Here is a 14,029-nt window from a genome sequence, read left to right as displayed (position 1 = left end):
GAACTAGCTCTGTAGACCAGGCTGGTCTCGAACTCACAGAGATCCTCCTGCCTCTGCCTCCCGAGTGCTGGGATTAAAGGCATGTGCCACCATTGCCCGGCTCTATGATGTCTTAATAGACAGAAAGAAGAGGGCCTGAGATCAGAGGAGTTCACATGCTTTCCCTGGGAAAGCTCATTGTGCAATGGATCCATGTAGTTTCTTAGAAATCTTCTTCCAACAAGAAATAAAGTTGGGAATGTTGATGGCTTTTAGGATACACAAATGTGTATAAATTTTGTTTATTTTAGTTTTTATCTTCTTTTTTTCTATCATCCTTTCTGTCCTTTTTGCTCATTGTGCCTTCATTTCTCTTATACACTTTTCTTTCTATATTTTCTATCTCTGTACCATAACATGTGTATGAATGGAAACTATATACAAGAATAGTCAGTGAGACTTTACAGACTCTAGTGGGCATAACTGAAGGCTTCACAATTAACACACAGTTCCAGTTTGGCTGAAGCCAGCAGGCTTTGCTCCGATAAGTATTCCTTTAGTCAAAGGACACTACAATCCCACTTTTCATGACTTTTCACATGTGCAATTGTGTGGAGTTGATTCCAGAACTTTATTACTTGACCAGCAAAGACTATGTAGAGTGGACACGTGCCTGGTGCTCAGCGTCACATCTGCTTTCCTTCGCTATCCTGAGACAAAGCCCTTATTCCCTGGCTGTTCTCACGTTCCCTCAGAATGACACACATATTGCTTCTCCATAATAAAAAAAATCCATATATAATTGTCAAATTCAGAGAAGGAGAGATCACTACAAATTATGGAGTGGCTTGCTTGGGGACACCACTTTCTCTGCCTTGAAATGACGTGGGGGAAGTAAGAGGATTTGGCAGGGGATGGCATCTTTTCTCCTTATGGAAAAGATAAAAGAGAGAGAGAGAGAGGGAAGCAGTGAAACAAAGACAGAGACAGAGAAACACCGAAAGAAGTAGAAAGAAAAAGACAGAGCTGGAGACCGAGAAGGGGACAGACTCACATAAATTATGCAGATTTTCTCTTACCATGCCAAGGAAATTATCTTATTAGTCCCAAACTTTCCGTAATTACCCATGACTTTTGTAAGTAATATAAACCAGATCATATACAGCTGTGACTTATTACAATAATTTTAGTAATATTTTCATTGTGTCAAAAACATTGAATTATTGTCAAACGTTGTCTAAACTTCTATATCAATGTACCTAAAAACACTTCCCCACTAATAAAGAAATCAATAACTAGTTCTCTTGGAAACCTGGGACCTTTAAGGAGAGGGTCTCTATATTCCTCAATGACCCGTGAATTTTCTTTGCAAGTTATATATGAACAGAATTGCTGACATTGTTTAACATTACAATTTTTTCAAAATTTATAGCAAACGCTACTTTGTCAGTTTCTCTGTCAGGACAGGTCTGGGACAGAAATCCCACAGTATTTTAGAGGGTGTGCATACACTTTTGTGTACTCAAGAGACTTGATGTGGTCCTAGGCTATAAGTTGATGACAACTGATTAGTAGTTGAATATGTTCTTCATGGATTTAACAGTGGTGTATATTAGATGGCTTATCAGATGCTAATGATATCATGTGCTATATGATTTTAAAAGAGAAAGAAAATTTGTGACCTGATTTAATCAGGTGTAATTTCTGGGAACATTTGGGTGGTGGGGGCTTTAATAAAGGTAGACGCTGACTATGTTCATGGGAATAAAGGAACTTTAGAATGAAATTCTTGTAAGTGAAAAGTTATTGTTAGTTACAGAAAAGAAGCTTCCAGAGGAAGTGAGGGCATGCTGAAAAAGATGCGTTGTCTGAAATGGGATGTGTGTAACCAGAAAGAAGTAATAATTCTCTGATAGGAAAAACATCTATTGATACTTCAGTTACAGATAATATGTATTTCATTTCTCTGAAATCCAGAATGAAACTTTTTCGGTTTTTGAGTCCAGGACTTGTACAGAAAGTAAAGAAGATAGCACAGGATCATTCTTCAGATGAATTGGATCCCTTGGCTATAAAGAGATGACAGAAATATTCCCACTGAGAAAACAATGGTGCAAACTTGATCGTAGTAGGGTAGAGAGAGTTTATGGAGAGAAAAACCCACTGAACTCACAACATTTCTTCACAGTGTAGAGTGCAGGCTTCAGTTTACTTATTTCTTCCCTCTTCCTCTCCTTTCCCTCCTCTTCCTTCCTCTTTCCCTCCTTCCCCCACACCCTCCAGTTTTCCTAGGTCTTTTATTCCTTTTATAAATATATGGGCTATCAGGCTGAGTACCAATATTCAATGTGTCATAAATGAAATAAATAAGCCCATTTAGGATGAAACATAGCTTGTCAGATGTGGAAGCAAGATATAGAATGGCAGAAATGTCCATTTAAATGTCAAGAACGTTTGTGTGAGATGTTCCCTCAAAGATTGTTTCTTAACAATCTTTATAGTATCAGTACCTCTATGACTTGACAATTATCAAATTTCTAAATATATTGTTTCTAAGCCAATTGGGTATGTATTACTTGTGTATGTGTGTATTTATGTACGCATGACTCTCTCCCCTCTCTCTTTGTGTGTGTGTGTGCACAATCATAAGAAACTAGTCGCAAAGCACTTTCCAACCCCATTGGCCCAAAAGTACCACTTTACACCTTTTTCTTTTTCAGTTTCTTCAGTGTGCACTCACATCTGTTATGGTGACAGCTGGACAATCTTACCACATTCTGAGCCTTCCCACTCTTGTCTCAGACATTTAAAGGTACAGAGAGGAAAGGCTAATGGTCTGGGTTTCTATTTGTAATCTTTCATTACTAGTACTATCTATGTCTTTTCTATAATTTCCAAATCTGTATCTCTCACTCACCTTCACAGACAGCTTAAGGTCACTGGTGTGTAACCCTCTTTATCATCACATAGATGAAAACTTTAGTTTAGTCCTTTAAAATCTGTCCAACAGAAGCATTGCGGGGTGGAGGAGAGTCAATAAACTGGGCTAATATCTACCTAGCAACTCACCTGTGGAGAAGAATGGATTTTTTGACTCTATTTTTTTCCATTTCTTTAGGACCAATACATCAAGTTGTGACACAAGCTAATATTATTCTGTCTGTGTCTTTCAATATTTTTGGCTAATATCCTCATCTGCTTTTTTCTGTTGGACCATTCCGATAGGTTTCTACTACTCTCTTTACTTCTTTGCAATTTTCCTCCATCCCATGCTCATAAGGATCTTAGAAAATATAAAAAGATTATTGCTTAAAGTTGATAATGACTTCACTCAATGATGAAAATAAAAACAAGCTCTTTACTTCAGTTGACCTTGAATTATTGTTATATTCATCTGGTTTTACTATGCATGAGCCAGAAACTTCTGTCATTGCTTTAGGTTTACTAACTCTCTTCTTTGGAAGGGAGAAATTTAGCAGTTTCTTCCTGTGTCTGGAATGTACTTTCCTAGTACTCACTGAATAATATCTCTCTTAATACAGCCTGATTAGAAATATATCCTATATCCACACAATGAAAACCTGTGGAAGAATGCCTTCAGAGTCAACAATGTGGAGTGAGAACCAACAACACACACAACTTGGGGACCTTTGTAAGCAATGTGCAATTAAAAGCTACAAGCCAGAGCCATAGAGCCAGCCTTCTAAAAAGACTCTCAAGTGTCTTGTGGGTGCATCTATCTCACTAACCTGGTACATTTATCCTTTCCGTTATCATTTAAATTTTCATATTGTCTCATGTCCGTCAACATGTTCCATGGAGGAACCATCCCTCCACACTAACAGTGTGATTCTGTGAGCTCTGATCTAAATATAACCTTTCCAGAAAAAATGTATTTATCACATTTTTACTGTGTCTAGTTGTTCTATCAAACCTTTGTGGCAGGTGTGTGTATGTCACACACAGAGAAAAGTTTATGTGATTTTGCTTAGAATGGCAATTTGAATACTTCTGACTTCTTGTTTATGTTTAGCACTTTCAGTACTTTGTATATTCTAGGTGCTAACACCCTGCCAGATATGTAGCTATCAATGCCCTCCCATTCTACAGGCTGTCTTGTCTTTTTTACTTAAGGGACATTTTTGCTATAAGAAGCTCTTTAATTTCATGAAATTGCATTTGTTGGCTGTCAGCCTCATTTCCAGGGAGTTTGAAGTCCTATTTAGAAAGTTCTTACCTATTGGCCATGTCTTGATACATAGTACTGGAAAAATCTAAATTTGTGTCTTGTGCTATGGATTGAACCCACCATTAAGTTAAAACCTGCTCTCATTTTTATGTATTTCAAGATGGCATACACGTGCTGTAGCACACACCAGAGCCTTTACAGGGTGTTTCAATTAGCTCCAGATTTGCTCCCCTGTGCTTCCAGGCATCCTATCTCTATTCATTCTGAATAAGTTTATTAAACAATTTAGACTGGTCTGATAAATACGGTTAAGTATTGGAACACTTAAAGGGTAGTTTAGCACATACCACACACACACACACACACACACACACACACACACACACACACACGGCATCTTATATGCTATAAGAAATGAAAGAGTAACATTCACTTCAGCTGAATTCTTTCAAAACTACTTATTACGTTCCTGAACACGTTTCACTTTTTCTAGACCCTGGAAAAGCAGAGGCATGGGTGGAAACACTGAAACAATGAATAGCAAATCTGGTGTTTTCCAACTGAAGTCCCTGCAGGTGATTTGAAAAGTGGCAGAACATGTAAGATGCTCTCAATTTTATTCAAGCAAAATCTTCCATCCCAGCTTTTGTCTAAGCCTGGACTCACACTTGGTGGTACACACCAAAGCCCTCGGGGACTAGGGTTTTAGATCAGTGTCAGAGCATTTGTATTCTAAAAAATCCCTGGAAAATGCCAGCTCTACCCAGGCTAGGATTGCTTCCCCGTGTCCCGCAGTTACAGTTGTCAACATCAGTAATGTACATGACGTTTGAACTTCTTCCAAGTGGCTAACCCACACGCTTAGTCTCCTGAAAAATTTCAGTGTCTGCCCACCTGCTGTTCAAGTGTGGAGAGGAGATGAAAGGCATTTTCCTCCATGAAATTAAAAAGGACCTAAAAACAAATGATTCTGACTGAATGCCTCCATCTGTGTCTAGTCCTTCTCTGCCCCATTTGAACCGTATTCTAGTCTACAGTACTTAATTCCTTACATCCCCTCAATCAGATGCAAAGCATTTCGGAGAGGATCCGTTAACACCATACAAAACCTGAAATGGGCTTTTATATATGACATTTTTTGATGATGATGATGACGAGCATAATTTTAACTTCTACAGGATGTAAAAGGAGGCTGTCTCAGTCAAAGAGGTAGATATAAACAAATGAAATTGTTTTGCTCATTAGAAAACTGGAGAGCTTCATGGTGTGAAACTATCTAGTAAAAGCCTTTGAAGCACTCTATACTTACAAACATATTCATTCGTTCATCCACTAGATTTCTGTTTATGCATTCACAGACTTTCTCTATTGTTTCTCTGGAGAAAGCCTGCAATGACAACAAAAGGAATTTAAAAAATGCATCTGCCCTGGTTCCTGTTCTCAAAAGAAGTTATTATTTTAGATTAGGCATACGGATAGAATAGATAAAGTAGGAACGCAATGACTAATAATGCAACATGAATGCATGCAAGATAGCATATGGTAGCATTAAGTAAAAAAATAGAAATACATCAGGAGATATTTATATAGGCGGAATGATCAGGGAGATAAGAGAGCTTGGCTGGGCATTTTATAAATAGGTAATATTTAAATAGACAGCAGAGAAAAGACATTTTCCATATGGGACAGCATGAACAAATCCAGGGAGATGGTAACACCATCAGCACAAGGGAGATGGGGGAAATGGGCATAATCATGACATTTTTACATCAGTTAATTGATTTATTGGCCACATAAATCTTCTTCTGTATTCTAAAAATGATTCTAAGGCATTTGGAAGCAACTGGAAATGATTGTTGTACGTTATTCATTTTTAACCTATTTCAAAGAGTGAGCACATGGGAGAAGAGAATGTCATAGCACAATACAAGTAATCTGATAGGGGATATGGGGGGGGGTTTCAGGGAGGGAAAAGCCAATACAAAAGGAGGAGGGAGGAGAATAAAATAATAATTATGTTATAGGTAAAAGCCAAAAGAAATAGTATTATTTACTCTTTAGCTAAATGTACCTATAATACATGTAAAAACATATAAAGATTCAATGAGGTTTTCTCATCTGAGTTGACAGTGATCTGTTCAAGAGCCAAAATCACCTAACATAAACCCCAACATGAGGTATGAGAAGCTCTCTTTTGAGTTGTTTGTCAGCGTTGCAAAAAAAGTCCAAAACATTGCAGCTGATTGTGGTTGCTCTTGGTTACCTCCCAGAGGCTGAGGTAAGTCCCAATTTCTGAAGACAAAATGCACTTCACAAACAGGGCCCAGGGACATCTGACCCAGACATAACCTGCAAGGTTCTGGAGGGCACCATGCAAACTTCTGATGGAGGGAGTCAACCGACAGTCTTACCTAAGTGTGATGACTCTGAACTGAATGACATCTATTAAGTGTGTACGTGTGCACACACACTTGCATTTGAGTAAAGTTCGCCCAGAGGTCAGAAGAATACCTGAGATCCCCTGAAGCCAGAGGTGTAGGTGATTGTGAAGTTGCCTAAAGTGGATGCTAGACACTTGATTTTGGTTGTCAGTAAGAACATGTATAACGCTTAATTTCTGCGATATTTCTCCAGCCACTAATTTTCTTCATGTCACTTAAAATTTAAAATATCATTTCTACCACTTTTGAATTGAATGAAAAATAAACTGTGTATATGTATATATATATACACACACACATATATATGTACACATAATACACATATGATGTGCATATGTGCGCGTTTGATTATATGTTCATTAAACTTTAAATAGTATTTGATTTATCTGCGTCTCCCATCTCCCCTCCCTCATTAAAGAGCTCTGATAATTTCTGAGAAAATTTAATCCAGTATTTGGTGGCTTCAGACCAGCACAATCAATCATTTGATGAACCAGATAATTGCTTTTGCTTTCTCATTTACTTTAATTATGGGCAACATTGGGTAACAGTAGTTCATATTTGTCAAATGTAAAACTTAAAAAAAAAATCTTAAAGTCTACCTTAATTTTAATTTTAAGCCTAACTTTAATTTCATAGCCCTTTCAGGTATGAACTTTACAGTAGACTTATCCTTGAGTTATATATGCAACATGTTTGGCTATAGTGGCTTTGCTTGATTAGATTCTTAAAGACACACTTTTAAAACATTGACTTTTTTTCCAATGTAGGGCAAAATATTTTCTTAATATCATGTTGTCTATTTTTTGGCAAAATATAATAATACAAATAGAATAAAATATTGTCAATAAACAATTCGAATTTGAGAAAAGACTTTTAAAATTGTTTTACTGAACTATATATTTAACTATTAATTGAATTACAGCCTCTCTTTTGCTACTGGATAATGTCAAAACTGGTATTTATGACATCAGGTCACTAAGTACTTTCCTAAAGATATATTTACGTGTGTATGGATGCTCTCTGTGTGAATGTGTGTGTAACACTTGTGCAGGTGAAGGCCAGAAGAAAATGTCAGATCTACTTAATCTGGAGTGTAGTTATAGATGTTTGCACACCATCATGTAGATGCTAAGAACTGAACCTGGTTCGTTTGTAAGAGTAGTAAATTCTACTGACATCTGAGCCATCTCTCTAGCTGCAACAAAGTCCTTTAAACAGTTCACTTATGAAATTTGACTAACATTTGCAGGTTATAAAAATCAGATGTATTGTAGGTAACAAAATATAAAATACATAATATAGTAGAAATAAGTCACTGTAGATGGCAGAAAAACAAAGGAGATATGAAATTGTTGGAAATGTGAGATTTATGGTGGTATATTAAAGACAAATATATGGGACATTTGCAAAAGTTATGTTTTAGTAAGAAGAAGACAAACTTTTGATTTAATCTAAGTTAAGTTTACTAATTCTGGGAGGTGTGAGTGTTGGTCCTGAGGTCATAAGGGTGGGAGAGCTGCCCCTGTCCCCCACCAGCTGCAACCTTAGGAGAACAGGCCCTGCACCTCACCTGAGCAACACAATAGAGCCAATCCTGTTGGCTGAGGTATGAGTCAGCCCCTTCGTTGTGAGCATAGGAGAGCTGCCCCTATTACTCAACTGTCCTGTGGCTGCATGAACAAGGGAGAGATGTCCTCTCCCTCTACCCATGAATGCCTGAGGCAGATGGGAGAGTTGACCTTCAGGTCATAAGAGTGGGAGAGCTGACCTTGCCACTCAGCTTCAGCACTCAGGACAGTGGCCCTTATACCATGCCTGGGCAACACAGTAGAACAGACCCTTGAGGTATAGCATGGGAGATCCAATCCTGAGGACATGAGAACAGGAGAACTGGCCCTGCCCCTTGCTGCAAGAGGTGAACTTGCCAGGACAATGCAGGAGAGCTCACCCTGGTGGTGAGGACAAGAGCAATCTGGTGGGCTGATCAACCCTACAACTACCCAAGTTCAGAACCAGAGTTATGAGTTGGCCCACCCCAATGTCCACCCCATTTGTGATCTTCTGGAGCACATGAAGAGACCAGTCCTGCAGACTCAAAGCTACAGAATCTTCACAACACAGGGCAACAGCAAGATAACCAAGGGGAGCTCCAGAGAGGTCCCAGCATCTATGATGTAGTAAAAACCAGAGGCCTCAAACCAGACCAATGACGCTGCAATGAACACTTTCAAGTAAAGTCATACAGATAGAAGGGTTTACTGCATGACTCACTGTGCCACAATACAGCTTCAATTATAAGACTGATTTTTTCCTTCTCTTTCTCTCTCTCAACTCTTAAATTTTATTTTAATTTATTTTGTGGAGGAGGATACAAAAGGATGGGAAAATAAATGATGGAGGGGCATGATGTGAAAACACAAAGAATAAATAGAGAGGAGAAAAATTTATTAATTATGATACAAATTTTATTGAATCTTAGACTTCAAATTTATATATATGCACATATTTTCTCATGATTTAAAAATCTGTCAGACATCAAATTAATTATTAAGATGTTTTTATTCTTACATGAAAACTAAATAATGTTTATTAGTTGTACCAAGCATGTTATTGCCTTCAGAAAACTAAAATCTTCTGGAGCACCAGGGTGTCACCCACATCAGCCTGTAACATGTATGTTACTGTCTGTGGAAATGGAGCAGTTACCCCATCTTCCGTAGTCAAGATTCGTTTTGCTTGAACCCCACAGAATACGGATTCCTAGCTTCTCTTTTCACTACAACTTTGTAGGATGATAGATGAGCAAAGACTAAGGTTGATATTAGTCTCGCATGATCAATTTTGTAAAACTGCTTAGGACAACATCCTGTCACTCCCATTTTGACTGGAAAATTGAAGTGGAAGGATGGCAAGCCTATCACCAAAGCTACTAAAATCTATTTTCTGTAAGGACAAACCGAAAGAGAACCTTCTGGGATGTACTCACTTGTTCTTTTTTAGTACAGAATCATGGGATCCTTGATTTGTGATCACCTATCTAGCAGTCAGGATCTGAACAAACGAAACTGTACTATTAATTATTCAAGGGTTTATTATTAATCCTGCAAAGAACCAATTAAAAGTAGGTTTACTTAAGCTATAAAATCTTGTATAGTTGATGATGTGGGAGTGTCATATATCAATCTGTTGATTTCATTGGTTAAAAAAATAAAGAAACTACTTGGCTGGCCCTCATAGGTTAAAACATAGGTGGGAGGAGTAAACAGAACAGAATACTGGGAGGAAGAGGAAGTGAGCTCTCAGACTCGACAGCTCTGCACTCTGGAGCAGAGACGCCATGCTCCCATCTCCAGGTCAGACGCGAGAGCTCTGCTCTCTGAGGCACACACGATGAAGCTCCGACCCAGGATGGACGTAGGCTAGAATCTTCCCGGCAAGCACACCTTGGGGTGCTACACACAGATGATTAGAAATGGGCTAAATTAATATGTGAGAATTAGCCTAGAAGAGAATGGGTCAAGCAGTGTTTAAAAGAATACAGTGTCCGTGTAATTATTTCGGGTAAAGCTAGCCTTGCGGGCAGCAAGGTGCTGGGGATGCAGCCCCGCCACTCCTAACACAACAAGTTGAAAATGTTTTGGCATCTGTTTCAAGTGTATGACAGTAAAGATATTAGACTCAACCATGAAGACACTGGGATTCTGGTCCTAATGAGATTCTTTTGGGTTCTTTGACCTAAGCATGTTTGTGCCCCCACACTATGCTATGCTTCCAAGGCAGCATATCCTGAATTCTATGGTGTCATTTTTCCAATCATGATTACAGGCAAATCACTCTTTTCCTGTCTGTGTTCAGTAACTCTTGACTGTATCAGGCATATATGTGCACAGTTCCTCTAAGATGTTCATGTTCTCCTCCTTTCTTCCCACTTTCTCTCCACATTTCTTCTTCATGTCCTTCCTTCTTTATTTCCTTTCTGTTTTCCTCCCATACCTATTCCTTTCCCCCTTTCTGTTCTTTTCTTTCTCTCCCTCTCTACTCAGTACTATATTCAAGCATGCTTTCTTAGTGTTTCTCATTCTAGACAGCAGAGCAATTAGAGCCCCAAACGCTGATGTTCCTTTGCAAAGGTCAGCTATGAATCCAAAATGCTAAATGATTGCAGCCAACACTGATATCATTTAGGCCACCCCCATTTCCATTCCTCACTTCACTACTGATAAAATTATTATATCTTATATTGGGGTACATTTTATTATTCTGAAAAATAACTGGCTTATCTTCTAGTGAAATACAGTTTTATTCAGCAAACAGCCAAAACTCTTGATTTTTCAGAGTAAGGACATAAACTTGCCTTAGTAAAACGTTACATTGTCAGTTTGTTTATTAAAGAAAGTACCCAAGGGCAATGACATAAGTCTGTAATCTGACCAGGGTGGTCCAAAGATCTGAATGTTACATTCATAAAACCATCCTCTCAATCTCTCCCTCACTCCTTCAGTTTAAGGGAGATTGCTTTCACTTTCCTCCATGTGGTTGTCAGAGCACCTTGGTTGTAGTTCTTTCCTTGAATGTCGTCTTTCCACATAAAAATTAACCAAATTTCAGCCTTTATAGAAACTTAGAAAACAGTAGTGATATTTAGCTCATGGTGATTGGCTCTAAAATTTTCATTTCTTACTGGGAATTGCCTGGACAGAGATGTTCGGGAGTATTATTTTAAGGTGTGTTACTTTTGTTTATGCTGTGGAACGTTTGTTTAATGATATAAAGGTGAGTTGATTTTGTTTAACCTGGATTTATTTAACCCTGTGAAGCCATGGTTCTTTGTCTAAAACTCTTGATGGTCTAATAAAGAGCTGAATGGCCAATAGCAGGCAGGAGCAATGATAAACCGGGCTGGCAGGCAGAGAGTATAAACAGAAGAAGAAACAAGAAAGGGAGATCAACAAGAAAAACAAGGGGAAGAGGACATCAAGGGACATCCCCCTAGACACCCAGCCAGCCACAGAGTAAAAGTGAAAGTAAGATAGACAGAGGTAAGAAAAGGAAAAAACCCAGAGGCAAAATGTAGTAAGGATAATTTAGGAAAAGCTGGCCAGAAACAAGTTAAGCTAAACTGAGAGTGTCATTTATTTGGGAGCTGGGTGATGGGTACCCCCAAAAGAACAAAGAGTAAAGAATAAAATAAAGCACAGAAATAAAAGCTAGCAAAGGGAGAGAAACTAAAATATATTTACTTATTGTTGGCATGAAGGCAACTCCTTTGCTTCCTCACAGTGCTGCTCTGTGTACTCGACGTGTGAGAACACATTACTCACCATGCATTCCTTGCTCTTTCCTTATGTCTCCATTGAGGTAAGAAAATCCAAACCAAAAGCATGAGTTTTCTCCATGTGTCCGGCTTTGTGTCTCTGTCCATTCTTTATCCTCCTTCAGTGAGTTTAGAACCCTATTCTATGCCAGAGGTGGAAAATGTTCAACAGATGGTGAGTCTTTCTCAACTTTTTACCCATTGTCTAGCTGGGAAAGCTACCTGAAACAACTTTCAGTCACTATTAAACACTTTATTTACATTTTTCTTTTCTCTGGTGGCATCTCCAGTCTTTAAAGGTCAGAGAAGTATGTCCTTTTCAAATTGTCCAAGTCACTGCCAAATAAAATTATAATAGCTCAGTAAATGGTTGATTAATTATATTATTGATTGACAGGGAAGCATGACTATTCTCTGCTTTAAGGACTTTCTGCTGCTATTTGTGATGATCTCAAATAAATGCACTTGAAACATTCTCCAGTCTAAAAAAGGGTTAGCTTTGATAGGAATTGTCAATGTCCCCTGCTGAAGCCCAACACATCATGATTCTTCTTTGACTAATTATATCAACACAGGGGCTGGGATACTGTGACTTTTATGTTTCTGGTCACCTTCACCTGAATCTAGATAAACCACATGTAACATACGTACTCTGAGATATATTATTCAATCTATTTGAGACACTATGGCTTTCTCTAAAATCATTGCTGGGATTGAGGTCAAATAGAGCTTTGGACAGACCATAGGGCTTCGTATGCTCACTATGGCCTACTTCAATCTCCACACTAACTGCTTCATGCTCAGATTAACTTGTAGATGTTAGATTTTCTCAAAAGTGAACTCATGGCTCAGCAAGGGTTGCTAACAGCCAGAAGCATCCAGGCATCCAGAGATGGAAACTATTTAGCCCCACTTTAGGGATTTCGGGTTGTTAACATCTCCAGAAAATCACTACCTTGAGTTTCAGGGAGCCTCCAAATCTACCTTTTCCCCTGACAGCTGTGAAACATGGCACTTGCTTCTTTGTTGATTTTCCTTGCTTTGTTTCTGTTTCTTCCTTTTTGTGCTGTCTCTTGTTATTTTGGTTGAAATGTAAACAGCAATGGTGTATCTGTGTTTATGAGGAAAACAAAATCAACCTTGAAGAGGACCCTGCTTTCTTACCATCACCCCTACTGATGATAAAACTGACTGAAGATAAAACTGAGCCAATCCCTTGTCCTGTGTCCTGATGGTAGGAAAGCAGACACATTACGAACAGACTCAATTTCTCTGTGAGCTGCTGGGCAGCAGAAGGGCCTGCAAGGTTTGGGGAGCCTCTGTTGCTGAAAGTGGTGAGAGGATTGAATAGACATATGTGTGAGTTGCTGGGTGCTGGGAGGCATCTGAATGCTTGGGAAGTGATGTTCAACCCCATTGTGTTTATATGAACACACATTACCATTTCCAGCAAGGAAGCTGATAACAGCACCATGATGCTTTGCTATAAAATCCATTCAGCATTTTCCTGTGTGTTTTACTTCCTTTAAAATGGCTCAGAAGCAGGCATGAGAAGTGTCATTGGCTCTCTGTAACATCCCCTTTCCCCAAATGAGACCCCATTGAAATACACCATAGGGGTGTTTCATTGCAAAACACTGGCATGAAAAATAGGAAAAAATGAGCAAATTTTCTTTTAGCTTCAAGAGGTTCTAGGGCTTTTTGTGATGATAATAGGTGTTTTTCATTGTTTTTATTTTGTTATTCTTGACATTTTAATTATCCTAGTCTGTCTATGTCAATGCTTATAGACGATAGGAAGCACATTTAACTATGCAGAAGAAGAGTGGAATGAAGGATCCTGATAAGTGTAATCAGTCGTAGGTGTGGAAATCAGTTTCTTTCTACCTGCCTTTTAAATAGTTGAAGATTGCTTCACTGTGAAGAGAAACCATGATAATGTACCTGCATTTTATTTACATTAAAAAACACACAGGTGAGACATGTGAAGGAGATTTTGGCAATAGATACACATTCAGAGATTAGTTTAGTTGCAAGTAGTTTGAGTTTATATTAGTTAATCAAAAAATAAAAAGGAGAAAAAGAAGAAGACGAAGAAGAGGA

The sequence above is a fragment of the Microtus ochrogaster genome, chromosome 18 (genome assembly GCF_000317375.1).
Source record: "Microtus ochrogaster isolate Prairie Vole_2 chromosome 18, MicOch1.0, whole genome shotgun sequence".
NCBI lineage: Eukaryota > Metazoa > Chordata > Mammalia > Rodentia > Cricetidae > Microtus > Microtus ochrogaster.
Note: the sequence above shows the minus strand (reverse complement) of the source record.